Source organism: Triturus cristatus, chromosome 5_1 (genome assembly GCF_964204655.1).
Source record: "Triturus cristatus chromosome 5_1, aTriCri1.1, whole genome shotgun sequence".
Taxonomy (NCBI): Eukaryota; Metazoa; Chordata; class Amphibia; order Caudata; family Salamandridae; genus Triturus; species Triturus cristatus.
Window position 1 is genome coordinate 56,896,545 of NC_140587.1, and position 15,995 is coordinate 56,912,539.

General features: G+C 46.9%; 1 protein-coding gene across 1 annotated transcript in view; it reads left to right on the plus strand.

Moving 5' to 3' along the window:
* Window positions 1-15,995, plus strand: part of LOC146830168 (GTPase IMAP family member 3-like) — a 224,174-nt gene that overhangs the window by 53,827 nt on the left and 154,352 nt on the right. The window lies entirely within an intron of this gene.

Consider the following 15,995-nt stretch of genomic DNA (forward strand, 5'->3'; position numbering starts at 1 on the left):
GAAGCGCACCCAAGGACCCTTCACCTGCCGGAACTGCAGCTTCACCAGCACCCGGCCCGCCAAACCGCCAACCAAAGAACCCAACTGTAGGAGAGTGGCATCGACTGCATAGTTGCCCCCAACTTTTTGCAATCCAGGACCCCAGCCTATCTGCTTCCTCTCTAAACTGATGTGAGTGCCCTAGGTACAAACCAATTGGATACTGAGGATACCCCATCAGCCCCTTGTAGATGGTACCCTAGGTACCCAGGGCATCGGTCCCTCAGAGGCCTACCAGGGCTGCAGCACTTATTGTGCCACCCTGGGACAGCCATACCAACTGACACCACCAGACCACTACTGTAGTCTGGGTAAGGTGGTGCTTGCACACCCTTACAGGGATACAGGTACCCTGTATCCCACCTATTTACAACACATATATTCTCATAGGTCACCCCTCAAGCAGGCCTTGCTAATCCCACAAGGCAGGGTGCTAAGATATGTGTGAGGGGGGACCCCTACCTGAGTAGGGCCCCTCTGCAACCTTCATTAAACTAGTGCGAGGTTGTTTGTAGTGCAGCCATACCATATACTCCTAACCGCATTATAAGTAATCACGATAGCGTGATAACTTAAGAGTGGCTGCACAGAACCATGTCGTGTTTGGTTTGGTGTCAAACATGTAGGAATCTTCCCCCCCAGTCCAGCCATGGGCATGAGGGCATGATTCCCCCTGCTAGAGGGGCGACATAGTAAAAGCGGCAGAATTTAGACACCAATTTAAAAGTTCACACGTATTACAAAATGGATGCTACCCGCCACCCACACGACTCTGGCTGCCTGTTGCTGGGCAGAACTCCAGCCACGGCAGCTGGACAATAGGGATCTTGTTGCAGGGCGGTGCTCCCACCTCCCCAGACAGACTATGTGGATTGGAACTGGGTGGGTGCACCATAGGATGCCTTTCAAAGTTGCACGTAGGCTGCTACAGCGCCTACATTCTACATACACCGCCTGGAACCGGTTCAGGGGCATCCTGCCCCTCGCCCAGGCGGGAAACACACAAAGGGGAGAGGGTGTAGCCACCCTTTCCCGCCTCTGATTTAGCCACCCCCCTATACCTCTGGATTAAGGTGGGTGCAGGGTCCCCAGAGCCTCAAATTATTCTTGGACTTCACAGACTTGACCTTCGACGAGCTGCTGCCCAGCTGACTGAAGAAATCTCCCTTGGGGTAAAGGAGTTACCCCCCTGCTTGGCAGGCACCTGAAACACTGCAAGTGACCCGGTTGAAACTTCGCTGCTCCTCCGGACATCGCCGACTTCTATCTACCTTGAGGTGGGTTCCAAGCATCCCAGAGGCCAGTGAGTGTGCACAGCAAAGCTCAGCACCGTGGACCCCGTGGGTGCCGAGATCCCCAATACCCCAGGAAACCGGCCACCTCTTGCACAGCACACGAACCCGACAGTGGGGAAGTAGTGCTTTGGCCCATTTTTGAGCCAACCTCTCAGCATCACCTGTGCCAAAGATCGATGCCCTAGCCCGCTCCGGCGACCCGTGGGCGCATCTTTACGCACGCCAAATTGCTGCCTCCCGCGGTCCCTTGTCTCTCGACTGGTGGGCCCTAGCGGAGGTCAATCTTCACTTCAAAGAGTTCCCCTGGTTGCTCCAGGCCTGCTCTTCAGTCTCCTCGCTGGGGACCTCGCTCAGACCTCGTGGGTCTGCACCAGCAGCTGATTTGTGAATCTTGCGTGGGTTGCGGTTGCCAAGGCTTAGTGGATCCAATCCGGTCACTAACACTGCAGTGACCCTCATCCTTCGTGGGACAGTCGCCCTCCAGAAGCTGGCCTTCCTTGAAGCCTCCCGGAGCCCGTGGCTGCTGATCCAAGCTGCACCTTTTCCACTTGAAGCACCCGACTTTGAAGGGCTCTTTTCCTTGAGCTCCCTGGTCACTGTGCTGTGACCCAGACTCTGTCCCCTCTGCTTTCAGGTCCTTCTCTTCAATATCTACATCTTCAATCTTCACGACATAGACTACGCTTTTGGCTAGCAGCAGTTTTGCACATTTTCCCATTGAAAATCAAACCGCGACCCGACATCGAAAACGACCTATGCACCCGGCTTCCCTGGGGCAGGTAACGTGGGTGTGAACTCCTGCTAGAAGTGTTTTTAATCTTGTAATGTTCAACCGCGACACTCTCCATAGGCTTTAATAGAGATCCCGATAGCAGTTTCTACCACTACACGCGTGTCCCGTGGGTCCCCTTCCTCACTAACTTGGGTGGTTTCTTAAGGGGCCAGCAAACCTAAATGCCCTAGGCATTGTCTGTAGAATTGTCGTGGTTCTTATACCACTTTTTTAATATATGGTTTGGTCCCACCCTGGGGCTCTATGATTCCAGTGCTATTTATTGTAACTATCAATGCTTGTTTGAATTGTACCTTTGCCTCTAGCCTCATAAAGAGACTTGTGGGACTTTTCTTAGAATAAATACATATATTTTATATATATACCTGTGTGGACTACTTTCATTTGGTCATTCAAGAGGTTATCTATGGTAAAACAATAAGCTTAACACTCCTTCAAGACTTAGCCTGAAGGCTGCTCTCCACAGCTACCACTAGGATAGCTTTCTTTAAAGGTTGTCTTTAACCTATCCCCATAAGAGTCGAATTGGACTGGTGCAAGGTGTCCCCTATAACTAGAGGACAGCATATGCCAGGCCAACTTCTCACACCAACCACCTCTGATGCATCCTCCTCAACACCCGCTCCACCCACAAACACGCCGTTGAACTCTGGGACCTTCTCGACTCAACCTCCCCAGACGTCGCCTTACTGACGGAGACCTGGGTGAACCCCACCTCATTTCCCGACGTCGCCATAGCCATCCCGGAAGGCTACAAGATCACCCGCAGGGACCGCACCAACGGCGTAGGAGGACGAATCACCATCGTCCACAGGAACATCCTCAGTGTCTCCACCAACACCTACGACACCCTCAGCACCGCCGAACACATGCACTTCCAGATCCACACCGACCCCAACCCACCCTCAGAGGAACCCTCGTCTACAGACCCCCCGGACCTCGACCACAGTTCAGCGCCCTTGCCTCCACGGACTACATCCTCCTCGGGGACCTGAACTTCCACCTCAAGAACAGCGACACCAACTCCACCACCCTGATCGCCAACCTCCGACTCAGACAGCTCGTGACAACACCCACCCACGCCGCCGGCCACACGCTCGACCCCATCTTCACCGCAAGCCCCCACGTCACCGTCAACCACACCACTGAACCCCACTGGACCGACCACCACTGCATCCACTTCACCTTCAGGAAGCCCACCACGCACCACCGCACCCAACTGATACCTCGACGCTGCTGGACCAAAGTCACCGTAGACCAGCTAACCACCACCCTCGCCCAGAGCCCACCCGCCGACTCCACCGACCCGGACACCGCCGCCCGCAACCTCAGACAATGGATCGAAAACTACGCCAACACCCTCGCACCGCTCAAGACACCCTCCAACAGCCACACCAGCAAGAAAGCCACCTGGTTCACCGAAGACCTCCAGGCCTCCAAACAAACATGCCAAAATCTGGAGAAGAACTGGCTCTGCGAACGAACTCCAGACAGCTACGCAGCCCACAAGAACGCCACCCGCAGACACCAACTCATCAGAGCCGCCAAGAGGGCCTCATTCAAAGACCGCCTAGATAACAACGCACACAACAGCAAAGAGCTCTTCAACATCGTAACTCTCCAACCCCAGCTCCAACACCAACGACATCCCACCTTCGCAAGACCTGTGGTGACTCACTGGCCACCTTCTTCCACCGCAAGATCGCCGACATCCACAACAGTTTCAACGCCACGACCGCCCCGACAACAACCGCCCCCACAACCACCATCTGCACCAACCGCATGCTCTCCTGGACTAGCATCAACGACGAGGACACCAACGAGATCATGAACACCATCCACTCCGGATCACCGTTAGACCCATGCCCTCACCACATCTTCAACAAAGCCTGCACAGCCATTGCACCCCATCTCCAGAAAGTAATCAACACCTCCTTCAAGACAGCAACCTTCCCGGAAAGCTGGAAGCACGCTGAGATCAACACCTTACTCAAGAAACCCAAGCCAGACCCCAAGGACCTCAAGAACTTCCAACCCATCTCCCTGCTCCCGTCAACAAACAAGTGACCCGCTACCTCGAGGAGAACAGCATCCTGGACCCGTCCCAGTCCGGGCTCCACAGCACAGAAACCGCCCTCATTGCAGCCACCGATGACATCAGGACCCTGACTGACAACGGAGAAACAGCGGCCCTCATCCTCCTGGACCTGTCAGCTGCCTTCGACACGGTCTGCCTCCGCACACTACAAACACGCCTACATGACGCCGGGATCCAAGAGAAGGCCCTGGACTGGACCACATCCTTCCTCTCCATCAGAACTCAGAGCGTCCGCCCCCCCCCCCCCCTTCTGCTCCATTGCCACCGAGATCATCTGCGGCATACCCCAGGGCTCTTCCCTCAGCCCAACACTGTTTAACATCTACATGGCACCCCTCGCCCACGTCGCCCGACAGCACGACCTCAACATCATCTCCTATGCCGATGACACCCAGCTGATCCTCTCCCTCACCAAAGACCCTCACACCGCCAAAACCAACCTCCACGAAGGAATGACGGCCGTCGCCGAATGGATGAGGAACAGCCAACTGAAGCTGAACTCGAACAAGACGGAGGTCCTCATCCTCGGCTCCACCCCTTCGGCCTGGGACGACTCCTGGTGGCCAACAACACTACAGTGATTGAATGCCTGAATTACTCTCAGCCACTGGTAACTACTTCACCGCTTACTAATGCATTGGTATTTTGCACACAATACCATCTCAGTTTGGACCCAGATATATGCAAATCAGTCTCGAACCTGCTCCAACAGGAATAGTCCAGCCTAAACTGGAACTAATTTTCATATACGTCTGGGCATACCCATGCTATTTAGGCCGTTCTATGAAACACACAAAAGGTGATGAGAGGCTGCCTGCAATAAGTCTAACCACTGGCAATAGCTCAGGGTAACACTCCAACCCATCATTCTTTTGCTCGCCATACCACCTCAGTTTGGACCCAGCTATATGCACATTAGTCTCGACCATTCTCCTCAGGGGAACAGTTCAGCTCAAACTGCTAAGCCAGGTCCTCCCTGAACTGGAGCACAGGAAACCCAGGACCAGTTTAACCCAAGTTTTGGGCTCATCAGCCGGGCCCTTTTAATACATATGGCACCTCTAAGGTAGGCAATGTACTTAAAAAGCAGAACATGTACTTTTTAAGTTTTTGCATGTCCTTGTAAGGAAAAGCTCCAATTCATGTTTCACTATTAAAAGGCTTATCTCTCCATGAGGATAACATTGGAGTTGAATTATTACATCTTTTAAGAGTAATTTCCAAAGGGGAAGAGATAATTGTCTCTTGTTTGGTGTCTCCATAATACTAATTTAAAAGTCTAACTTATGATGAGGTTTGATTTTAAATTCCAATTCTGGAAATGCTCCTTTTAGAAAGTCATTTGGTGCCTACAGGCTGTCTCTGTTCACATGACTGGTTGTAGTTGGCAGTTGAGCCTTGTGTATTCCTCCTAGGCAATCACACACAATGGGACCTTAGGTGTGATTGGATGGGCCATCACTGGCAGGATGAAGGGGAGTTGGCAGGGTATGCACAGACGTGGGTCCCTTGCTCACGTTGTCACTGGATTCAAGCTAACCTGGCTGATGTTACTCCGAAACTGGTCCCAGGATCATTGGTTTCAGTCCAGGGAACACCTTGCTTGGCAGTTCAGGCTGGACTGTTCCCATGAGGAACAAGGTCAAGACTGATATGCATATGACTGGGCCTGAACTGGGGTGGCAAAGTGAGCTAAAGAACGATGATGGATTCAACTCAGCTCTGTGACTGGGATTGAGTGAAAATTTCCAGCAATCCGTCCATCATATCCTTGTATTTGCTTTGTTTGCCCTTAATTGGCAGGGTATGCCTAGACGTGGGTCCCTTGCTCACTTTGCCACTGGGCTCCAGCTAGCCTGGCTGATGAACAGGGTCAAGACTGATTTGCATATGGCTGGGTCTGAACTGGGGTGGCGAAGTAAGCTCAAGATCAATGATGGATTTAACTCAGATCTGAGACTGGGGGTGATGGTGTGGCAAAGTGATCTAAAGAACGATGATGGATTCAACCCAGTTCTGTGACTCTGTCCATTGTCTCCTTGTGTTTGCTTTTGGGAGGAGCTGTGCCCAGCCTCACTTACAACTCAATAGGCTGTGTTCTGTCTTCACACAAAGGGCTGCTTACCCACTGTAGTTAGTCTGGAGCTGTGGCAGGGAAGGCGGGGCATTTATGCACTTTAAATGCATGCCTCTAGAAGCTTCTCCCCCGCTTCAATTACCCAAATGTTTATAAACGTAGGACCTCAGACACCACCACTTCAGCTCCGTTCTGGACCTGTGGATACTCTGCCAGGAAAAAGGACTGCTGTGCTGCTACAAAGAATGCCTCTCTATTGGACTACTACTCTGAAGAAGCTACTGCCCTGCTATGCAGACATACTGCCTGCTGTCCTCTTGCCAGAGGAGGAAGAACTGGACCTGCATCCTATCTTGAACCCAGGACCCCTGTGTGACTCAAAGGGCTAGACTGCTGGCCTCCTTATCTGTGCCTCAGAGACATAAAAGACTTCTCAAAATCTCCTGGACCCATCTTCAGTGTGTTCCTGACCTCCAGGTGATGCCTTACAGGTTCTGGACCCTTGGTGTGGCTAAGCGGGCTCTTAAATAAAGTTTTTGGGCTCTTCATGTCTGAGAACGGACACGTTAGCACCGGAACCAGAACGCTTGCACCACAGATCAGCACAAGCCACCGCCATCTTATCTCTTTGCATAGCAGCAGCGACAGCCCGTAGCGGAATTCCGACCTGCTTTTTGCACCACGTTGACTGCCACCAGCAAAACTCTCCTTGCTCCTGGTGACCCCATAGAACACGAACGGAACTCTTGGCACAAAACTTCAAAACGTGAGAAGGTAAAGCTTCAGTGGGACTATTCTGAAACTGTATCCGACCCGTGCTCCAATGGGGTTAGCCTGCACTTTTGGTTTTGACCAAAACTAGTACAACCAGATAGCCGCAGTTGGTGCTTTATGCTTTTAAGTGCCATATTGCACTTTATTCTTCCAAAATACATAACTCCGGTTCTACTGATTGGACATTTGTCACTTTGGTTTTGTTTTATTTATTAAATTAAGCTATATTTTTGTAACCTGATGTGGGAATCTTTTTGTGTGGCATTTGTATTGTTTTACTGTTTGAAGCGTTGCACAAATCCTTTACACATTGCCTCTAAGTTATGCCTGACTGTTCTGTGCCAAGCTACTAGAGGGTGAGCATAGGTTAATTTCTGGTGTGTTTGTGTCTTACCCTGACGAGGATTGTGGTTGCTGCTTGACCAGGGCTCCACTCCAGTCAATCAGTAACCCAATTTCTGACAGACACTATTCCATTATACATCACTCCTCTCTACCATATTACACCAAATTTAATCACACTCCACTCGATGGCAAAAAATGCTACAAATTCCAAAAACTATTAAAAAAAAAAAAAAAAACATTGACAGTCTATGCAAAAACAAAGCTCAAAACTTTGTTATAGTTAGGAAAACTTTATTTAATTTTTTCTATACAAACCAAACATAAAATACAGGAACATTAGAAATTCTCCAGTTATAGTTATTACCTAAAATGTATAATTTACATGCTGTGTTTAAATCAATATACAAACCTAAAAGTATGAAAGTTCATCAAGTGATTAGATCACAATTGTCAACAAAGTACAATAAAATTTGTTGCTTGTCTTTTATTCAATTAGTCACAAGGTGATTCGTGCTCACTTGCCATTGAGAGGTGGATTTCCTTGCGATAATTACTTCCTAGAACGCTGTACATATTATTCATACATAACTTATTGTATCATTCCCAGCCCTGAGGAAGTCCAGGGACATTTCCCACCGCGACGAAACCCGTGTGGCTGGACGCTCTTTGTGACTAATCTAATAAAAGGCAAGCAACAGATTTTATTGGACTTTGTTGACAATTGTGCTCTAATCACTTGATGAACATTCATATAATTACCACAACGTGTGCATAGGACTTTGGTTCATGTACTGTGTGGGGACTTGTTGGAAGGCGGACCTCAGGGGAGTCGGAGAGACCACCCAGAGGGGCCCCCACACTGTCCGAAGTAGCCGAGCGCTGCTGAGAAGCCTCCTAGGAGAGGTCCTTCTCCTATTCCGTACTAGCACAGTAACACCACCACACAGGACTCGAGGATGTTTTATCAAGACGAGCAATTCTTTATCAGCATTTAGGAAGTTACGGTTGTCGATGTATACAAGGGGGGGATCGAGGGATCCGCCGGAGTCTCAAAGTCTTTGGTAGGGACGGGGTAGCGGGACAGTCTTTAGTAGCAGCTGGGTACGAGGGTACCTTAGGCCCAGTTCTTGATCCTCAAGCTGGAGGGACTCCGGGTCTCAGAGTGGTCGAGCCGCGATGGCGTCAGCAGGGCTCTGGCGATCAGTGCGTGGAGCTTGAGCCGCGACTAGGTCAGCAGGGCTCGTAAGGTGGTTCAGTTCAGCTCGAGCCGTGACAACGTCAGCAGGGCTCTGGTGGATGTTTCAGCGAGGTTGGGCCGCGACCGCGTCAGCAGGGCTCCGATGTTCCGTGAGGTTCCTTGTCTCAATAAGGTGGAGCCGCGACGCAGTCAGCAGGGCTCGTGGTAGTGTCAGCAAGAGTTCTTCTCCGTAGGGTCAGCCGCGATTCCATCAGCAGGGCTCTTGACTCCGGGATACAACTACTGTCCCATTGTGGGGTTGCCCCAGATATAGGTCTGGAGCCCTTTGATGTCCGGACCCTTGCGCCTGGGGGGGCGGAGAGGCCGGGCTGGGAGAGGCCAGACGCCCAGCGGGAGAGGCGCCAGGCCCGGGGAGGCCGGAGGACGATCGCACCAAGGTGTTGAGGGACGGTGGGGGTCCCATCGAAACTCTCCTCCTCCGGGAGTGGTGAAGTGGCCATGCGGTGCCCCCTGGCCCGATCTTGGTGCCTTGATGTCGGGGCTTCGCTGGGGCCGAGGCCGGAGGGAGCCGGGCTGCGTGGGCTGGTGCGTGGAGCAAGCATGGGGGGGACCCCGAAGGGATGAGGGGTCCCTGTGCGGCCTGGAAAAGGGGGCCGCTGAGGCAGGTGTAGGAAAACTGGTACAATCCAAAGGGGGCCTCGAAGGGAGGAGGGGTCCCTGGCGGCCTGGAAGGGCGGCCCGTGTAGGCCGGTGCGGGGGACGAGCACAATCCAAGAGGGTTAAGACCACGCCACGAGGCCGGGTCCAACAGGACTTTAACATTAATTTAAAAATGGAGGCCATGTTATCGGGTACAGCAATGTATCAAGGACGAAAGCCAAAGGTTTTTCGAGCACTGGCCCAGCTGGTTAATTTACAAGGACTTATTGACGTATGGGTTAATAAAGAACCACTAGACCCAGGCTATACTTATTATTCCACCCCTCACCAGGTTCATGTGTGCCTAGACTACTTTTTTATTTCCAGTATATTGGTCTCAGCCTCTCGTATATTCAAATACCCACGGGTGATGTCCTACCGTAACCCCCTTGCATTAGAACTCTATATTCATACAACTCTACAATCTAAAGTGGGATGGTCATTTGAAAGGACTCTTCTGCTGGATGAGGAGTATACCTCGTATATCCAGGAATGGATTTTGCTATTTATGGCTGAGAATCTAGGGACTGCTCCAATCAAAGTAGTGTGGGACACTTTTAAAGCTGGGATCCGTGGGGAAACTACGAGGTACAGCTGAAACAGGCAGTAAAAAACAAAACACCATTTGCAGGGACTCTACCGGAATCTAGAACAAGGGGAGGCTGGCCTGGTGGAGACTGTTATTAGGGGCCTTGATATTGAAACAGCCCAAATTCAGGTTACATTAGCTGAAGCAGCTATTGGGGATATCCCAGCTAAAAAAGCGGCCGAAAAATACACAGTATGGAAAAATGAGGCTACGAATTGAGTGAATAGGTGCGGCATAACTTAGCATTTCACTCTAGACAGCAGACAACATGCAACAATATCACATTAATTTTAGATCCCGAGCAGGGCCCCATCTCTGAAGCAGGGGGGATAGGCTCTGCCTTCCAAAGATTCTACCAGAAAATGTATGCTGAGGAGGAACTGGATTTAGAAGGGATAGTGTCATATTTAGATCAAGTGGCTATGGATAGTCTTGGCAGGGAAGATCAGGAGCACTTAGATTTACTGATCTCAATTGAAGACATCTCAGCAGCAGTGTCGGGATTAGCCTCTGGAAAGGCCGTAGGGACAGATCTTATCCCGGGGGAATTCTACAAAACTGTTGCTTCTACTCTTAATAATGTTATACTGGAGGTATTTCTGGCCCTCTTCCTGATTCATGGGCTTCAGCTAGGATGGTAGTGTTCCTTAAAAAGGGAAAACCAGTGAATCAACTAGGATCCTATCGGCCCATCACATTAATTAATTCGGACACTAAGCTCTTTGCTGAAATTCTAGCCTATAGACTATCCCAGGTTAACAAAAAGATTGTTTCTCCAATCCACCATGGCTTCATCCGGGTAATGGGCACTACAGACCACACCTGCCGGGTAATCACGCTATTCGACATGGCTTCAATCTAAGGAGACACTATGACGCTGCTATTAGATGCTGAGAAAGCATTTGATAGGGTCTCTTGGCCCTATCTATGGGCAATATTGATGAAGAAGAGTCTAGGTGCGGATTTCATATCATGGCTAAAGATGCTGTATATCAATCCTACGGCTAAAATTTCTCTAATGGGGGAGAGTCAGAATTGGTTAAGATTCAGTGGGGGACAAGGCAGGGCTGTCCGTGCTCCCCCTTACTATTCGCCCTCTACATAGACCCATTAATCCTCCGGATTTAAGGTAATGCTTGTATTTCATCAATGGTTACTAGGGACTGGGAGATGAAAATCTTTTCTTACTCAGACGATCTTGCGATTGTTACCCCCGCTCCAAGCAAATCCATCAGAGATATCGAAAAAGAGGCCCACTGCTCTGGACACATCTCGGGGTACAGACTTAATACAGACAAAACCCAAATACTTATAAACAAATATATTAAGTATGAGGATACACGGGTGGTCCCCAATGCAACATACTTGGGCGTTAATATTAGTGCTGACCCGGACGATGTGTTCAAGGGCAATATGGGCTCACTAATTAACAAAACCAAAGTCGAGCTGGCAAGATGGAATAATCTTAGACTCTCCCTGATAGGAAGGTGCAATTTAATCAAAATGATGTTCCTTCCAAGAGTCTTGTATTTCTTCAGGGTTATACCACTCGAGGTAGATAATTCTTGGTTCAAGGCTTTGGATAGTATGATTGGGCGGTTTCTCTGGGCATATGCCAGGCCCCAGAGGGCCCTGAAGTTCCTCTCCCTTCCTAGGGAATGGGGCGGGTGGGCTGTTCTAAACTTTCGCCTGTACTACTGGGCCTCGGACCTACAACAATTAACACCACTGCTGTTTGATCTGCCATATGAAGAGAACAGCTGAAATACGGTCCCCTCATGCTTTAGATTTACTATTGGAGCTTCAGTCCGGGGCTTACTGGTCCGACAACTAGAATTCAGCCTAATTAAAAAGGTTAGATTCAAGACCCTCATTTACGTTTCAGAGTATTGACTAATGTTAGAAAAAACTTGAGATTGGTCGCTTTTTTTTTATACCCTTCTTTTTGACAACCCTCTATTGCCTGATATATTTCACAACCCATATATTAAGCGATGGAGGACAAATTTAGGTTAATTTATTTTTGGGGCTTTCTTCCCTGACAATAGTTTTATTACTTTCGAAAATCTGAGGAGTACATTTCTCTTGGGGAATAATAAATTCTTTAAATTCCTTCAAATGAGGGATTTTATAGAGAGGAAAAGGGGAGGTGGGCTGGCGTTTAATAGGTGTCAACTTGTAGATGTACTAGCTAGATACAAGCCTAAGATCGGGGACATATATAAGCTAATAAATGACAGGATGGGGGAGGATATAGATAAAAACACTGCTCGATGGGTGAAGTCATTACAATCTATAGAGGAGGACGTTCATTCTTCCTTAGAACTAGCCCGGTCAACACTTATATCTGCCAACCTTACAAAATTTGGTTTAATCTATATATCATCCCGGCTAAAATCTGTAAATGAGGGGGAGTCTCTGGCAGAAAGTTCCTTCGGTGTCAGGAATTTGGGGCAGATTTGGCACACATGCTGGCAGAATGTCTGGGTCTGGCAAATCTAAGAAAGGCCATATCTTAGTTTTTTGAAGTTCAATTATATGTGCGGATCAAGGTTACCCCCCAACTGATTTTGCAGGGAGTCCAGGAGCAAGAGGCTCTCCCCATGGCTTTCCCCTTAGTTCCGTTTTTTTATTTATGGTGGTGCTGAGATTGTGCCTGGCAACTGTCTGGCTAGACCCGGCACCTTCTCGATTTGGTTATTGGTTGGCTCGGCTAATCTCTGTATATCACTTCGAGAGGGATGTATATGCACATAAAGGTATGCAAGCTAGGAAAAGGGGTCTCCAAATTTGGATCCCACTGAGGGAATGGTTGTTATCCCAAGGACAGGAATGAAACCTGTGCTCTATATACTTTTGATATGTTATGATGTTGCTAGGATTTATGTAAGCTTTATCATATCCCTGGCTGTTCACTCAACCTGTATTTTGTTATCTGCATTTGTTGCTTTGCATATGCTTGGATGGGGGGAGGAAGGGGAACTTAATGTTTTGAAAAATGTAATAAAGATGGTTTAGTAAAACAAAAATAAATTATCTATAAACCAAAATATTCATTATTACATTAATTTACTTTTTCTTATTTCTTACCATATAACACCACACAATTTGCGACCCATATTTAAATAAAAAAAATTACTTCCTTAATTAACATATTTAATTACCAAATAATTTTTTTTTAATTAAAACTCATAAAAATGTATTCCCACACTTTACACCTATAAAACCCACACCTAAAATAAATTACACATTTTCCATATTTATTTTTCAATTGATTAATTAACTAATTATTAATTATATATAAATTACTTCCCACCCTTTACCCCTATAAACCCCATAACCCGCACCTAAAATTAATTACACAATTTCCATATTACATTTTCAATCAATTAATTAATATAAATTAACAACTAATTATTAATTAATCAGAAATCACTTCCCATCCTTTACCCCACAACCAACACCTAAAATAATACACAATTACCATAATTCATTACCAATTAATTAATATTATCAACCAATTAATAATTACAAATTACTTCCCACAATTAACACTATAAAATCTCAATGAAATAATAATAAATAAAAAATAATCTTTAGTTTATTGGAATTAAATTACTTCTCACCCTATTCCCCTATGAACCCACAACCTGCTACAGAACTAAAAAATGCAAAATGTACTTAAAATAAAAATAACTACTAAAAATGTAACTCGTATATTAAAAAACATAAACAATACTTATACAAAAAACATACATCACATACATTAACATACAAGCTAAAATATATATCACTAATTAAAAAGATCTATATTTTAAACAAATACATTTTTGCAAACAATATTAATGACTTCTATATTCATGAAAAAAATATTTCTGACCTTAAATTTGATATTGTTGACCACGGTATTCTTGCTGTCGATGTTTCTGTGTCACGATATTTCCAACTCGATATTCTGTCTGAACCCCGGGTAGTACAATGCAGCTCTCATTGGTGTACGTTTGGCTCCTCAGACCTTTTAGGCACAGAGGAATGGAGGCCACCTCACCTGCTGTATTATTGATAGCTGCACTCCTGTTATAGGGAGTTGCAGGGGACAGTAGTACGCTACATTCTAGGCTATCACACGTTCTGCCCGGGCTATCTACGTGGCTGTTCGGAGCGATGTGAGACTATGGTATAGACAATCACCTCCTCTTCAGTATGCAAGGGGGGGGGGTTGTACTTTCTTACCAATAATGCTTTGCATTCTGGGTCTGCTAGTATGCTTTATCTTATTTTGTGTGTAAATGCGAGGTCTTGGGTTAAATGTCATGGCTTAAAGTCAGGTAAGTCATAGGGTGCATTGGCATCCTCGAGAGTACTCTCCAACCCCTCCACAAAAACGTGTTTTATGAAAATTATTTGGTTTTAAAATACAGTGGGCCTGATTTACCAAGCAGTTTTTGAATCTAGCTACACGTTCAAATTCAATTGTGATATTCACAAACCTATAAATGCAGTTACTAATTCATAAATATTACCAATGTTTAAAGTCTTACAACAGCAGGTGTTCTGAATTAGTACACATAAAAAGGAAGGTAAAACCCAGGCCAAAAGCTTACCTGTTTAAGGAGATTTGCTCCTGCCAAACCATGCCATATGCCTGTTGGTGGGCTACTCCCAGATACTCTGGGAGATTTCTTTTTTGATAACTCGCAGCCTCCATGATCAGATAGTCAGAATGTTCTGAGAAATGAAGCAGGACCAGGTGCAGCTAATCATGATTACGCTGAACTGTGACCAAAAGTGTTGTATCTGTTTGTCCTCAATCTGTTCTGGTCATGAAGGACCTTCCCTTGTAGTGGGAAGGACACACGTTTTATTTAAATGCCTTAAGTTGCCCTCCTAGGTTGTGGACATCATCCTTGCTGCTCTTGCCCCTTGAAACACAAGTTCATCCCAGCCACTGGTTACATTTTGGGAAATGGTGTGATAAAGATAAAGTTGTGCTTCTCAAGGCAAGGTAGTATGATGGGTGTCAGCTTTTACTGTATTTATTGTTTACAAGATCAGCTTTCCTTATTCAAATCCACTTTTTTGATGCATTTTTTGAAGGCTCAGATCAATATAGTACATCATTCTCCATCCATCATGCCTAAGAGGTTCTTTAACTTAGTTCTCATTTTATGATGGGTTCACCATGTGTTCATTGAGGTTTCTCGTGATGAAGATGGTCTTTTCTATTTCTTTTACCTCTGCTCACCTTTGTCAGCATACTGTACACCATGTCTATTCATCCTTCATGTACCTCATTCTTCTTGTACTAACTAATGCTTCAGCTAAGAGCTCACTTTCTGCAGACAGTGGTGTGCCCACTTCCTGCAGCACAATTTATTACCATGCCAGAATACCTCCCTCTCTGCGTCCTACCAAAGATAAGAGAGGCTGCAATGCTTAGACTCCCACTGTGCTTTAAGTTTCTCCATTCATAGGAGTCTGGACCTTTGTGTTGAAGATACAGTTTCTTGGCTTTGCTGTATTGTTATTTGCATTAAGTTGTGCTATATTAATGCCAAGAAGAAGGCACTTGGATGCAGTCTAGGGCTCTGAAGGAAGCTTCTGTAGCATTACCCACCTTTGACATTGTCCTGGACTGTGTGTGGTCTTGACATCTGTCAGGCTGTGATATGGGTTTGATCCCCACATTTACCAGGCATTACTGGCATCACTCCTACGTCTGCAGAGATTGTCATTTTTCCAGGGTTGTGCAGCACAACTATTTGGAGTGATGAACCTCTCATCAGTAGAGCTACTGCTTCAGTACTAATTCACAATATAAGGAACCAATAGGTAGACCTACCCATCAGAAGAAAAAGTTACTTAACTTAGGCCACAATCTTTCTTGCAAATACCTACAAATGCTCAGACTCACAAGCAGCCTTGTTCTGAGGTGTGGTCCTATGGATTGCATGAATAAGCAACTGTAACTAATGTTAGCATATAGTGTAGCACCTTATATGTCAGTGATGTTTCATAGGATGGAGGAATTTGAGCCATGCAGCGCCGTCTGTTGGCAGAAAGGAGACATTGGAAGAGTTTTGTGATT